Consider the following 13,351-nt stretch of genomic DNA (forward strand, 5'->3'; position numbering starts at 1 on the left):
TGGTTAGTCTCTAAGATGCCACTAGTACTCCTGTTCTTTTTGCGGATACAGACTAACACGGCTGCTACTCTGAAAAGAGAAAACAGTGGGGAAACATGACCAGCACTTCACAGCTAGAAGGGAGGGAGCCAGCAACTGGCCATTGCAAAATGGCCACTTTGAAGCTGCAGTGGGCCTTGCTGCTTTTAAAGGGCCAGTTACAGAAAGGCATGCCGGGAAGAAATATTCCTGTAAATGGCAATCCTGCGCTGGGGTGTGCTAGCAGGAAACTGAAAGGATAGAGGGAAGGGGCTGCTGTGGTGTGGTCAGTGGCGGATTACTGCACAGGCCAATGGGGCCTGTGCCCAGGGTCCCTGGCCAATTTTTATACAAATATTTTGTACAACGTGGAACAGCTACAACATAAGAGAATCAGAGCTACCTGTTTCTGCATATTCTATGGCCCAGGGTGCTTGTCTAGCATGTGGTAGATCAGGGTTCAAATTCCTACTCTCCATCTAGCAAACAGAGGATTCAAACCTGGGTCTCCCAAGTGAGTGCCTTATAAATGATCCTGAAACATATCCACTGACCTTTTCCTCAACACCAAATCATTTTTTATTTATTTTAAACAACCCTCATGGCCAGTTCCTCACCTGGTGTCAATTGGTGAAGGTCCTTTGACTTCAGTGGAATTCACACCAGCTGAGAATCTGGCCCCTCATGCTTTGCCCCAGATTTATCATTTTTACAACACTTCACTGTGCGAGAGTTGATGGCAATTTATGTCATTACACAAATTATACAAATTGCCATTAACCGATGTAATGTACTATAAAGAATTGGAAGCAGGAAGAAAAAAAATTATTTGAATTTTTCTTCTGCATGTTTGCATTGCTTTATAGCTTAATTTATCAAGTCAGTTAATTGAAATGTATATCATTAGAAGGAAATGCATTGAGGTACCCTCTTCCCTCTTCTTTTTGTCTATTAAATTATCATTTCTCACCATCACCGGGCCATAATTGCCAAACCTTTCCTCTGTCTTAGGAGATAACGTGAAAATGACAACCATTATTTCTATCTCTCTCCCCAGAGACTGGGCACATCACCTCTGTGTTACATTTACCTCCACTTATCCTGGCTTTAGGCTTCTGAGCTTAATCCCAAACACAAATCCCATTAAGACCAAGAACATAACACATTTTTGGAAGAAGAAACTGACCTTTTTCTTTTAGGTGCTTACTCTCGCCATTTTTTTTAACAGGCCTTTCCCTCCCGAGACACAAATCTGGCACACTGTGGTTCACTCCAAGGCCTTGTCTCCATTTACAAGAGGTCCAATTATTCAGTGATTTCTATTAATAATAATTTATTATGAACTATTATGATTGTAGCACCCAGAAGTACCAGTCTATGACGACGACAAACACAGAACAAAGACAGCCTCTGCTCCAAAGAGCTTTATAGAAAACAAGAGGCAACAGCTGGACAAAGACAGATGAGGGAATGGAAGAAAACAATGAGTAGGGTGACCAGATAGCAACTGTGAAAAAACGGGACGGGTGGGGGGTAATAGGCGCCAATATGAGAAAAAGTCCCAAAAAACAGGACTGTCCCTTTCAAAATGGGAGGGATGGTCACCCTAACAATGAGGCACTGTTGGTCAGCATGGTAAACAGTGGTCTCAGAACACCAGCTGCCTGGCCGTTGTTATGTTTTCTGTAAGCACCATGGCAAAGGAGAGTTCTAAAGATTTTGAACATGGGTTTTTTTGTATTAACCTTTTTGCAAACGAAGGCCCTGATCTGTCAAAGTTATATGCTCAGGAATCTGCCAGCGCAGGGCATGGGACATGAGAGAGAACAAATATTGGGGGTGGGTGGGGGGCGGGGAAGGGAAGAAAAAAGGCACAGTTAGGCCTGAGCCTGAAAGTTCTGATGTGTTCAGAGGTGCGTCTGGATTACCTCAAAACTCAGAGCCAGTGTTCCAGTTTGGCCCATTACTCCCAGAGCGTCGGGAAGTTCACATCTACAGCTGGGATGGAACTTCTCCAGAGTTTGAGAATATTGAAGTCTGGCTCCCAAGTTCTGGTTCAAGTCTCTCTCTCTCTCTCTCTCCATTAAATACAAGCTGCTATGACAAAATGGTATATCATAATGTATAAATGGAGTCATAACAGCAACAAACTGTTTCTTTTAAAAGTAGTGTTTCCTGCTTTACAAGCATAGGGCCAATTCTGCATTCCTAGTACACTCCAAAGTCCCATTGACATCTCTGCTAGATTCCTTTTACGCAAAGGATGCACAGTTGGGTTTGTAAATGTAAAAGGAACATCTTGACATGTCTGTGGTATATTTATCTATATATGCCTCTATTTTCTATGTACTGCCCTTTTAAATGTCTATGGACTGTGCTGTCGTCAAAAAACATCTTTATTGTGTCCTTTCCTGTGAAGAGTTTTCAGACGAGATGAACAAACAATATTTCTGCCATGATGTCTACAAAAATCTTAGTGATGCTTAAGCAGCTGGTGTTCTATCACCATTGTTTATCAGGGTGGACAGTGACTGTCCCATTGTTTCTTTTTGCTCCCTTGTCTAGCTGTCTCTATAGACTGGTTGTCACTTAGGTTGTAGGTTCTCTGGGCTAGGGACTGTGGGGTTTTTTTGTACAGTGCCTTGCACAATGGGGCTCTGTTCTCTAGGTGCTATTGCAATATAATAATACTAACAATAACAATAAAATAATAATACAGAATATATTCCCTGATGAAGACGTAACTTTTATTCATGTTCTGTTGCTCTCTCTGTCTAAAATTAAAGCTATTCTGGATGAAAATGTCTGCTTGTTCCTTGTTGGTGGAAAATACATAGCAGTTATTCACTAACAAATGCTAACTCAGATGATGATAGAAGAAATTTGAAAGATAGGGAATAGCCTCACTGAAATCAGTAGGTGAGCCTATGTGTGGAAGGCTGTAGGACTCAGCCATTATTCTTAGGGAAAGAGGTGGCCACCCAGTCAAATTACACCTCACAGTTCAGGTCAATATTAAAAGCCACAAAAACTGTCTCTATACGTTACAACAATCTCACAGATTTCCATTATACTTCATGCACTGAGAAAGAAAATCAAAGAGAATGAAGGTGGCCTTTGTACTCAACTACCATTGTACACAGGCCAGGAGCTAGCTTTTAGAATCTTTTAAGGGAGCAAGTTTTTCAGAACTGTCAAACAAGAATTCGTGGGCTACATCTACTGACTAGAGAGGAAGGATTGTCCACTGGTTAGTGTGCTAGCCTGAGGCATGTGAGTTCAAAGCCCTGCTCTACCAGAGTATGTTTACACTGCAATTGGACACCCAGGGTTGGCCCATGCCAGCTGACTCAGGCTTGTGGAGATTGGGCAAAAGGTCTGTTTAATTGCAGTGTAGATGTTTGGATTTGGGCTGCAGCCAGAGCTCTGGGACCCTCTAGGACCCTCCCATTTCCAGCCCAAGCCCACACATCTACACCACAATTAAACAGTTCCTTAGCCTGTGACCCACAAGCCTAAGTCAGCAGGCACAGTCCAGCTGTGGGTGTCTAACTGTAGTGTAGACATACCCCCAGAGCATTCCTGTATATGACCCTGGTGATCATGCCTAAATTCCTCAACTGTAAACTGGGGATAACAATACGTCACAACCTCACAACGGTGTTGTGAGGATTAACACGTTAAAGATTGTAAAGCCCTTTAGATAGCATAATGATGGGGCCATACAAATACCTAAAATAGAGGTAAATTGACATAGCTCTATTGAAACCAATACAATACTAGTAGAATGCCTACCCATAAAATGTATGAGGAATTAAAGGAGATTTGGAAAGGGGGGAGGGGGTGAAAGTTTATCTAATTAACATTTCCATCGCGGCATCAGTGAACTTGAAACATTATCCCCCTTTATTTTACTGTATTGTGATTGGTGCTCATCTGAATAAAGGGGGAAAAGGAGGTATAACTTGAAGTTATTTACATAATGCAAATGGGAGCACAAATAAGAGGGAATAATGTATGTTAATGAGCAAGAGAGCAAAAATCAGGGTCAATCTGCAACTGCAAGCACAACATTGTTTCCCTGAACAAATGGAAAATCTGATCTGTTGTGTACGCAGTTATAAACATTCTTTATTTCTAGTTGCACTATGTTATTACCTTTGTTTTTCATGCAGTTTGTTACAGTTAAGTGTGCATTTGGATGTATCCATTGCATATTTAGTTCATATAAACTACAGATGAGAAAAATCCAGGGAGACATGATCACATTCTGTAAACCCTTTCAAGAGAGCAATGTAACCAAGCAAAGGAATTATTGCCAATTCCAGATGATGGGAGGACAGAGAACAATGGTCTGCAGCTAAGAAAGAACAACTTTAAGGTAGATACATTCTTAACAGAGACAGAACTAGCAGAATGCACTAGCAAAATATCAAGAAAAACTAACTAGAAGCAGAAGTAGGCAAAATGTTTCACGTTTTGAAATTTGAAAAAAAATAAAAGGATGGTGAAATTGATAGAATGGTCATGAAATATTTCCCCTTTTTTTTTCAACCTGTTTGAACCACAATTTATTGAGCTCAACAGTGTTGATTTACATAGTAGGGGACAATAATTCCTTCCACTGCAAGGATGCCTGAGTGAAATCCTGTAGCCTGTGTTCTGCAGGAGATTAAATTAGATTGTCATAGTGGTTCATTGACTTCAGTGGAGAAATGGCAATCTATACCATCCGAGGATGTAGGCCCAAAATCTCTAGACAGCTTAAATAAACAGTGGAGTTCATAACATTATCAGGCCTCATAATTAGCCCATTAGTGAAACTCCTTCCCTAACAATGGTTTATATGGTAAAATCCATCCTGTCTTGTTTTCCACTCAAAAATGGCCTCGGACCTAGCAGTGGGGATCAGCTTGCAAAGTGACTAGTGAAAGTAAAAGAAACTGAACACAGTGGAACCTTCGGATTAGCAAGAGGCAACGAGGAATGAAAACTTGAACAAGGCAGGCGATCCTGGGGGGATAGCACAAAACTGATTTTGTATTTAGAGACCTCCTTGAGGGACTAATAAGCCCCAGGAATTCAGTCACTCTGGTGGGCTAGCTGAGCTTTTCTGCCAGCTTGCAACATTTGGAACTGAACATATGGTTCCAGGTTCAACAGCTGCTCCTCTTTCTCCGAATTAACACAGTTGTTTGGGAGGTACTAATAATAAGCCGGATGAGAAAAGAGAATTGAAACAGAGCGTGGGAGGGGGAGAGGAGAAGGGAGGATGAAAATACTGACTCTAAAATGTGTGTGACTTTCCTGTTACGGAAAGACGCTGGGCTGACAGCCCTGGGGGATGAAGTGTACCCCTCTTTACCCTCAGCATGTCCATTGCACATATTATGGCAATGAAAGCTTCCTTTAACTGCCCAACCAGAGTGGCTCTGTCCTGCACTAGCGTGGCCCTTCTCGGCATGAAACAAAGACAAGTACAGAGTCCTGCACTTCGGATGAAAGAATCCCATGCACTGCTACAGGCTGGGGACTGACTGGCTAAGCAGCAGTTCTGCAGAAAAGGACCTGGGAAATACAGTGGATGAGAAGCTGGATATGAGTCAGCAGTGTGCCCTTGTTGCCAAGAAGGCCAATGGCATATTGGGCTGTATTAGTAGGAGCATTGCCAGCAGATCGAGGGACGTGATTATTTCCCTTTATTTGGCAATGGTGAGGCCACGTCTGGAGTATTGCGTCCAGTTTTGGTCCCCCACTACAGAAGGGATGTGGACAAATTGGAGAGAGTCCAGCAGAGGGCAACAAAAATGATTAGGGTGTTATACCAATTAAATAAAAACCAGCAGGATCTTATTAAAGGGGAAAAGGCAAAATGAAACATTTATTGTGAATACAGAAAGAATCATAGTAAGCAGTTAGTTATAGCTATAACATTCCATTCAATCTCATATTTATTCACACATTCATTCATACACACACACACACACAGGTTCTGCAAGGTTGTTAGCACAGTTACCAGCCTTAGAGTTGCTTGTGCCAAGCCACTGACCAGGTGGCCTGGACACAAGGAGGGAGCAGGGTCTTATCAGATGCAGATGTGATGCTCCTGGAAGTTGGTTTTCAGAATCAGACCCCAAAGTTCTCAGTTTCTAGAGTCAATTTTTGCAGGGAATTGCTTCATCATGCTGTTGCTGAATCAATCAGCAGATGGCACATTCCTGACAGCTTCGTGTTGTTCTTCGGTTCTCCCATCCTTGAGGCTGTTGGGTGGATTCCAGTCTGCCCTCCAGGGGTCCTCTGGTTGTTTCCACTTGACGCCTTCTTCGGCCAATGGACACTGGATTCTTAGGCTGGCACCTCCCTGATCATTCATTTATTATCCACACCAAGCATCCATCCACATATATCCTCTATCTCTATTTTAATCCTAATTGTTAACAAAGTGAGATAAATACAACAAAAGGGCGGGGAGTCTCTGTGTGAATAATTGTTGTTACAAAGTATTGCTTTGAGACCAGACTCTGTTTTAGGATGTACTAACACAATTAGCAGCTTGCAAGTTTCACACAGAGAGGGAGAGAAACAGTAAAAACAAGAGACCAAAAACCAAGAGACCTCTTAATTAGTAATACCCTGGAATTTAAACTATGGGGAATCAAACTCATTTGTAATTTTAATACAGAACTTCTTTAATATGATCCAACAAGGGGCTGGGGCATATGACTTATGAGGAGAGGCTGAGGGAACTGGGCTTGTTTAGTCTGCAGAAGAGAACAGTGAGGGAGGGATTTGATAGCAGCCTTCAATTACCTGAAGGAAGTTCCAAAGAGGATGGAGCTCGGATGTTCTGAGTGGTGGCAGATGACAGAACGAGGAGCAATGGTCTCAAGTTTCAGTGGGGGAGGTCTAGGTTGGATATTAGGAAACACTATTTCACTAGGAGGGTGGTGAAGCACTGGAATGGGTTGCCTAGGGAGCTGGTGGAATCTCCATCCTTCTAGGTTATTAAGGACTGGCTTGACAAAGCCTTGGCTGGGATGATTTAGTCGGGGATCGGTCCTGATTTGAGCAGGGGTTGGACTAGATGACCTCCTGGGGTCTCTTCCAACCCTGATATTCTATGATTCTATGAAAAGATAATTCAGTCCCTACTGGTTCATTCAGACTTTGGATTCTTTGTCAAAGATTGTGTCTCTTAGCATCAATTTTGGAGGTAGTTTTAGTGATGTGGGCCCTGGGACCCAGCCTGAGGCAAGTAAGATCATTTTACATAGGCCAATGAAAATCAGGTGATTTCACTGTCTTACTTACGGCGCTATTGGCTAGGGCTGGATTTGACGGGAGGTGAAAGGCCCACTGTCCCACTACCAATTCCTTTCATCATTCCAAGTGAAGTCTTGAAAGAAACATACACAGAGGTACGTTTACAGTGACCAGATGTGTGCTGCTCACTTTGCAGTACAAGTAGAAAACAGTGCCTTAGTCCTAAAAGAGAAGCACCAAAACTTCATTTCTCCATTCGAGCCCGGCTGACGCTGGTCCAGGTTGGTTCGTTCAAGGGCAGTAAAAGATGAGGAGGTAGGGGGTCATTATACTCCTGCTAGGACTCTCTGACTTGTGCAGCAGTAAAGGACTCCCTCCCCACTGCCTTGGGGAGAAGGGATGCCAGAGGAACTGACCATAGCGGAAGCATGGAAAAGGGGTTCAGTGAAGGGGGGATGGCCCCGGGCACCACTTGCCTGGTTCTGAGTGGAGACATGACGGCTGCCACCTCCCTTCCTGGCCCTGCCCAAGACAGCAGTGTGGTGCGGCTCCATGGCCAGGGACCCACTTCCTGCACAGGTGGAAATGGGTGGAGGTGCCCACTTCCCCACCCGATGAGGAGCCTCTGCTGGCATTCCAGGGCCAAGGACTGGGACAGGAGAGACTGGGCACTGCCTTCCCTGGGGAAGACAGCTCTGGGACATATCGAGCCCAGGTCCCCAGTGCCAGGTCAGGGCATAGCCTGGAAAATGCATTGAGAGGTACCGTGCAGCCCTGTGGGACTCCAGCACCTCCATTCCACGTGGAAAGCCCCAGCATCTGGGCTGCAGCCCTCCTCCCTGCTGGGGGCTCAAGGAAGTGCTGGGGCCTCTCCTCCCAGCCCACAGCACCAGAACACCAGCAAGGGCTCCCCTACTGGGCAAGGCTTCGGGCACCTTCCTGTGTGGGTGGTGAGTCCCTGTTTGCAGGGCCACCCGGTGCCGCTATCTTGGGCATGGCTGCGGGGGCAGGAGGCGGGGGGAAGGTGGCAGCTGTTGAGTCTCTGCTCAGAGCTGACTAAGCAGGGGCCTGGGCCCCCTGCGCCCATTCCCACTTTCATTGTGCCCATGTCAGAAGTACCAAAACACTATCCTGACTCTCATTAAAAAAAAAAGGTACCGGAACGCCATTCCTGAGTGTTCTAGCACCACTTGAGAACTAGTAGAATGACTATCCCTGTGCTGAAGAGTTTACGACACAGTTTTAGAAATGATGGGAAGAGATCCACAGCTGGTGACCCCAGGACTTCCGTGGTTCTGGGCCAGTTTACACCAAGGGAGGATCTGAGCGGATGTGGCATGCTGGAGGAGAAACAAAAAATAGGGAGTGGATGGAGTGAGAATTACAGCAATGAGATCGCACAATTATTCAGTGTAAGCATCTGCAAATCTTTTTGGTTTAGCTACAAGGGTTTTTTTTTAAAAGCTAATTATTGCAGCAACGCATAGAGCTACCCCATCATGCCAGGCATTGTACAACCACAGAGCAAGAGACCATCCTTTCTTACCCTCAGAGTGTTTACAATCTAAATAAGCAAATCAGATCCAAAAAATGAAAGAAGGGACTTGCCCAATAATGGAACACAGGCTTCCTAATTCTTCAGCCCGGTTCTCATCTACTAGAGCACAAGAGGCTCACCTCAGATGGTGTGCAATAAAATGGTGGGTCTTAAAAAGGAAAATGAAGAATGAGGCTTGCGGCTGACACACCAAAACTGAGTAAGCATCTGTTAGACAGACAAACCCTAGCTGGCATCATTGCAAGAATAGAGGGGGCAACATAAGCAAGCTAGGTGGGCTATGCACTCAAGGCAGAGTGAAGCAGGGATCAAGTTATGCTAGAACACCCTTGTACACTATTCCATCACTTTTTAATGGCGTTCCAGTACTACCACTTGCAAGAGAAGTGCATTCCAATTAGGACTGTACTGTACTGGTGTGATGTCGGGCTTTCAAGGTGAGATAATGTTCAAATCAGTTGTGATAGCCCAAAGCCAACACTCCACATTCAAATCTTTGTGGGGGGAGTTCAGCTCTAGATCCAATCTTTACAGCTCGGGCCAATCTCTAGAAACTTAGCTACATCCACCCAGAAGTATTCACCATGGAACGGGTAGCTGATGAGAGCTCAAGAATGAGGCGTTCCTGACTGTTCATTCTGCCTTTACTTATCAGATACAGAAACGGGTAAAGGGGAAATATCTTTATCTCAAAGGACAAGCTTAGAAAAGCAGGGAAGGACTCAAGAATTTTTATGAACAGGAGTACTTGCAGATACAGACTAACACGGCTGCTACTCTGAAACCAGTTTTTATTAAGTTCTGCCTCAGCTCAACTAACCTGGCTGATTTTTATGTATTTCTTTATTTTGGTCCGGATACCAGGTATAGCAGTTTGCAAACAAAGGAAAGATTCTCTCAAAGAAGTGCATCTCAGTTAATCTATGCACTATGGATCAAAAGCAGGATACTTAAGATAGAGAAGTGGCAGAAATCAAATGGGTTTTTCTGTTTTCTTTGTTAGTTGGGCTTTGAAGCTCCTTTGTAAATTTACTTGGTGTTGCTGCTTAAGGTGATCACGGCATGTGAGAGACTGAACATTCAAGCTTGTACTAAATACCCTGGGACTGAACAAAAGGGAGTCAGTGCTAATTTTCAGACTGGCTCTTTCATACACAAAAGCACAGTTTGAGATATACCCAGTTGTACAGCACTTTTTAAGAATCAAGTAGGAACAAGGGTTTGGGTTTTTTTTTTTTACTCTTTGGAAGCTTACTTGGACTTTGAAAACACAATGGCTTAAAACACCAGCCTAATCTGTCTCTTGTACTTGTTTGTATAGAAACCAATACAAATCTTTCCTTTAGTGCCAGATGAACGTCAGAGATTTCTGGTACTTCTGGGTTTTGGTTTGGTCGGCAGTACTATGAGAAGAATCTTTTTAGCTGCGCTTCCACTGATATAAAAATAACCCCAAAACAAAACAACAATCCCCAGCCCTCCCTATATTCAGGAATCTAGGTGGCTTTACCATGAATTCAGAAAACAATCAAATAAAACCTAAAGTTAGCACCTGCTCCTTACCCCGAGCAAGAAAATAACCATCCTCTAGAAAATCAAGACCAAACAATTCCTTCTCCCTACACAATTATTAACCCTCATTGAACTGCTGCCATCCTCAAAATCCTGGGTAAATGAATATGCTTTGCAAGTAGCCGTGAAAAGCAACCATGCTGGGCTATTTCAGAGCAAAGGTGAGTGAAAGATCATATTAGGGATCTCCGTCTCAACAGCCTACACCAATCACAATTGTGGTGACATCATAAAATAAATGTACTTGTGGCACCTTAGAGACTAACCAATTTATTTGAGCATAAGCTTTCGTGAGCTACAGCTCATTTCATCGGATGCATACTGTGGAAAGTGTAGAAGATCTTATTATATACACACAAAGCATGAAAAAATACCTCCTCCCACCCCACTCTCCTGCTGGTAATAGCTTATCTAAAGTGATCACTCTCCTTACAATGTGTATGATAATCAAGTTGGGCCATTTCCAGCACAAATCCAGGTTTTCTCCCCCCACACACACACACAAACTCACTCTCCTGCTGGTAATAGCAACCAACCTTCCACACAAACTTCCTCGTGGCTGGACTTTACTAAAACTAGACAAGCCATTTACAACACACACTTTGCTTCTCTACAAAAGAAAAAGGACACTAAACTTTCTAAACTACTACATGCCACAAGGGGCTACAGCAATGGTTCCCTCAACCCACCCAGCAATATTGTTAACCTATCCAACTATACTCTCAGCCCAGCAGAAGCAGCTGTCCTATCTCGGGGCCTCTCCTTCTGCCCCTCCACCCCCACGAACATGATACACTTCTGTGGTGACCTGGAATCCTATTTTCGACGTCTCCGACGCAAGGAATATTTCCAACATACCTCTGAACAACATACTAATCCACAGAGACCTCCCTACCAACATTACAAAAAGAAGGATTCTAGGTGGACTCCTCCTGAAGGTTGAAACAGCAGACTGGACTTCTACATAGAGTGCTTCCGCCGACGTGCACGGGCTGAAATTGTGGAAAAGCAGCATCACCTGCCCCATAACCTCAGCTGTGCGGAACACAATGCCATCCACAGCCTCAGAAACAACTCTGACATCATAATCAAAAAGGCTGACAAACGAGGTGCTGTTGTCATCATGAATAGATCGGAATATGAACAAGAGGCTGCTCGGCAGCTCTCCAACACCATTTTCTACAAGCCATTACCCTCTGTTCCCACTGAGAGTTACCAAAAGAAACTACAGCATTTGCTCAAGAAACTCCCTGAAAAAGCACAAGAACAAATCTGCACAGACACACCCCTGGAACCCCGACCTGGGATATTCTATCTACTACCCAAGATCCATAAACCTGGAAATCCTGGGCGCCCCATCATCTCAGGCATTGGCACCCTGACAGCAGGATTGTCTGGCTATGTAGACTCCCTCCTCAGGCCCTACGCTACCAGCACTCCCAGCTACCTTCGAGACACCACTGACTTCCTGAGGAAACTACAATCCATCGGTGATCTTCTTGATAACACCATCCTGGCCACTATGGATGTAGAAGCCCTCTACACCAACATTCCACACAAAGATGGACTACAAGCCGTCAAGAACACTATCCCCGATAATGTCACGGCTAACCTGGTGGCTGAACTTTGTGACTTTGTCCTTACCCATAACTATTTTACATCTGGGGACAATGTATACCTTCAGATCAGCGGCACTGCTATGGGTACCCGCATGGCCCCACAGTATGCCAACATTTTTATGGCTGATTTAGAACAACGCTTCCTCAGCTCTCGTCCCCTAACGCCCCTACTCTACTTGCACTATATTGATGACATCTTCATCATCTGGACCCATGGAAAAGAAGCCCTTGAGGAATTCCACCATGATTTCAACAATTTCCATCCCACCATCAACCTCAGCCTGGTCCAGTCCACACAAGAGATCCACTTCCTAGACACTACAGTGCTAATAAACGATGGTCACATAAACACCATCCTATACCGGAAACCTACTGACCGCTATTCCTACCTACATGCCTCCAGCTTTCACCCTGACCACACCACACGATCCATCGTCTACAGCCAAGCTCTGCGATACAACCGCATTTGCTGCAACCCCTCAGACAGAGACAGACACCTACAAGATCTCTATCAAGCATTCTTACAACTACAATACCCACCTGCGGAAGTGAAGAAACAGATTGATAGAGCCAGAAGAGTTCCCAGAAGTCACCTACTACAGGACAGGCCTAACAAAGAAAATAACAGAACGCCACTAGCCGTCACCTTCAGCCCCCAACTAAAACCCCTCCAACGCATTATTAAGGATCTACAACCTACCCTGAAGGATGACCCAACACTCTCACAAATCTTGGGAGACAGGCCAGTCCTTGCCTACAGACAGCCCCCCAACCTGAAGCAAATACTCACCAGCAACCACATACCACACAACAGAACCACTAACCCAGGAACCTATCCTTGCAACAAAGCCCGTTGCCAACTGTGCCCACATATCTATTCAGGGGACACCATCACAGGGCCTAATAACATCAGCCACACTATCAGAGGCTCGTTCACCTGCACATCCACCAATGTGATATATGCCATCATGTGCCAGCAATGCCCCTCTGCCATGTACATTGGTCAAACTGGACAGTCTCTACGTAAAAGAGTAAATGGACACAAATCAGATGTCAAGAATTATAACATTCATAAACCAGTCGGAGAACACTTCAATCTCTCTGGTCACACGATTACAGACATGAAAGTCGCTATTTTACACCAAAAAAAACTTCAAATCCAGACTCCAGCGAGAAACTGCTGAATTGGAATTCATTTGCAAATTGGATACAATTAACTTAGGCTTGAATAGAGACTGGGAGTGGCTTAGTCATTATGCAAGGTAGCCTATTTCCCCTTGTTTTTTCCTACCCCCCTCCCCCTCAGACGTTCTTGTTAAAC

The sequence above is a fragment of the Chelonia mydas genome, chromosome 5, assembly GCF_015237465.2.
Source record: "Chelonia mydas isolate rCheMyd1 chromosome 5, rCheMyd1.pri.v2, whole genome shotgun sequence".
Taxonomy (NCBI): Eukaryota; Metazoa; Chordata; order Testudines; family Cheloniidae; genus Chelonia; species Chelonia mydas.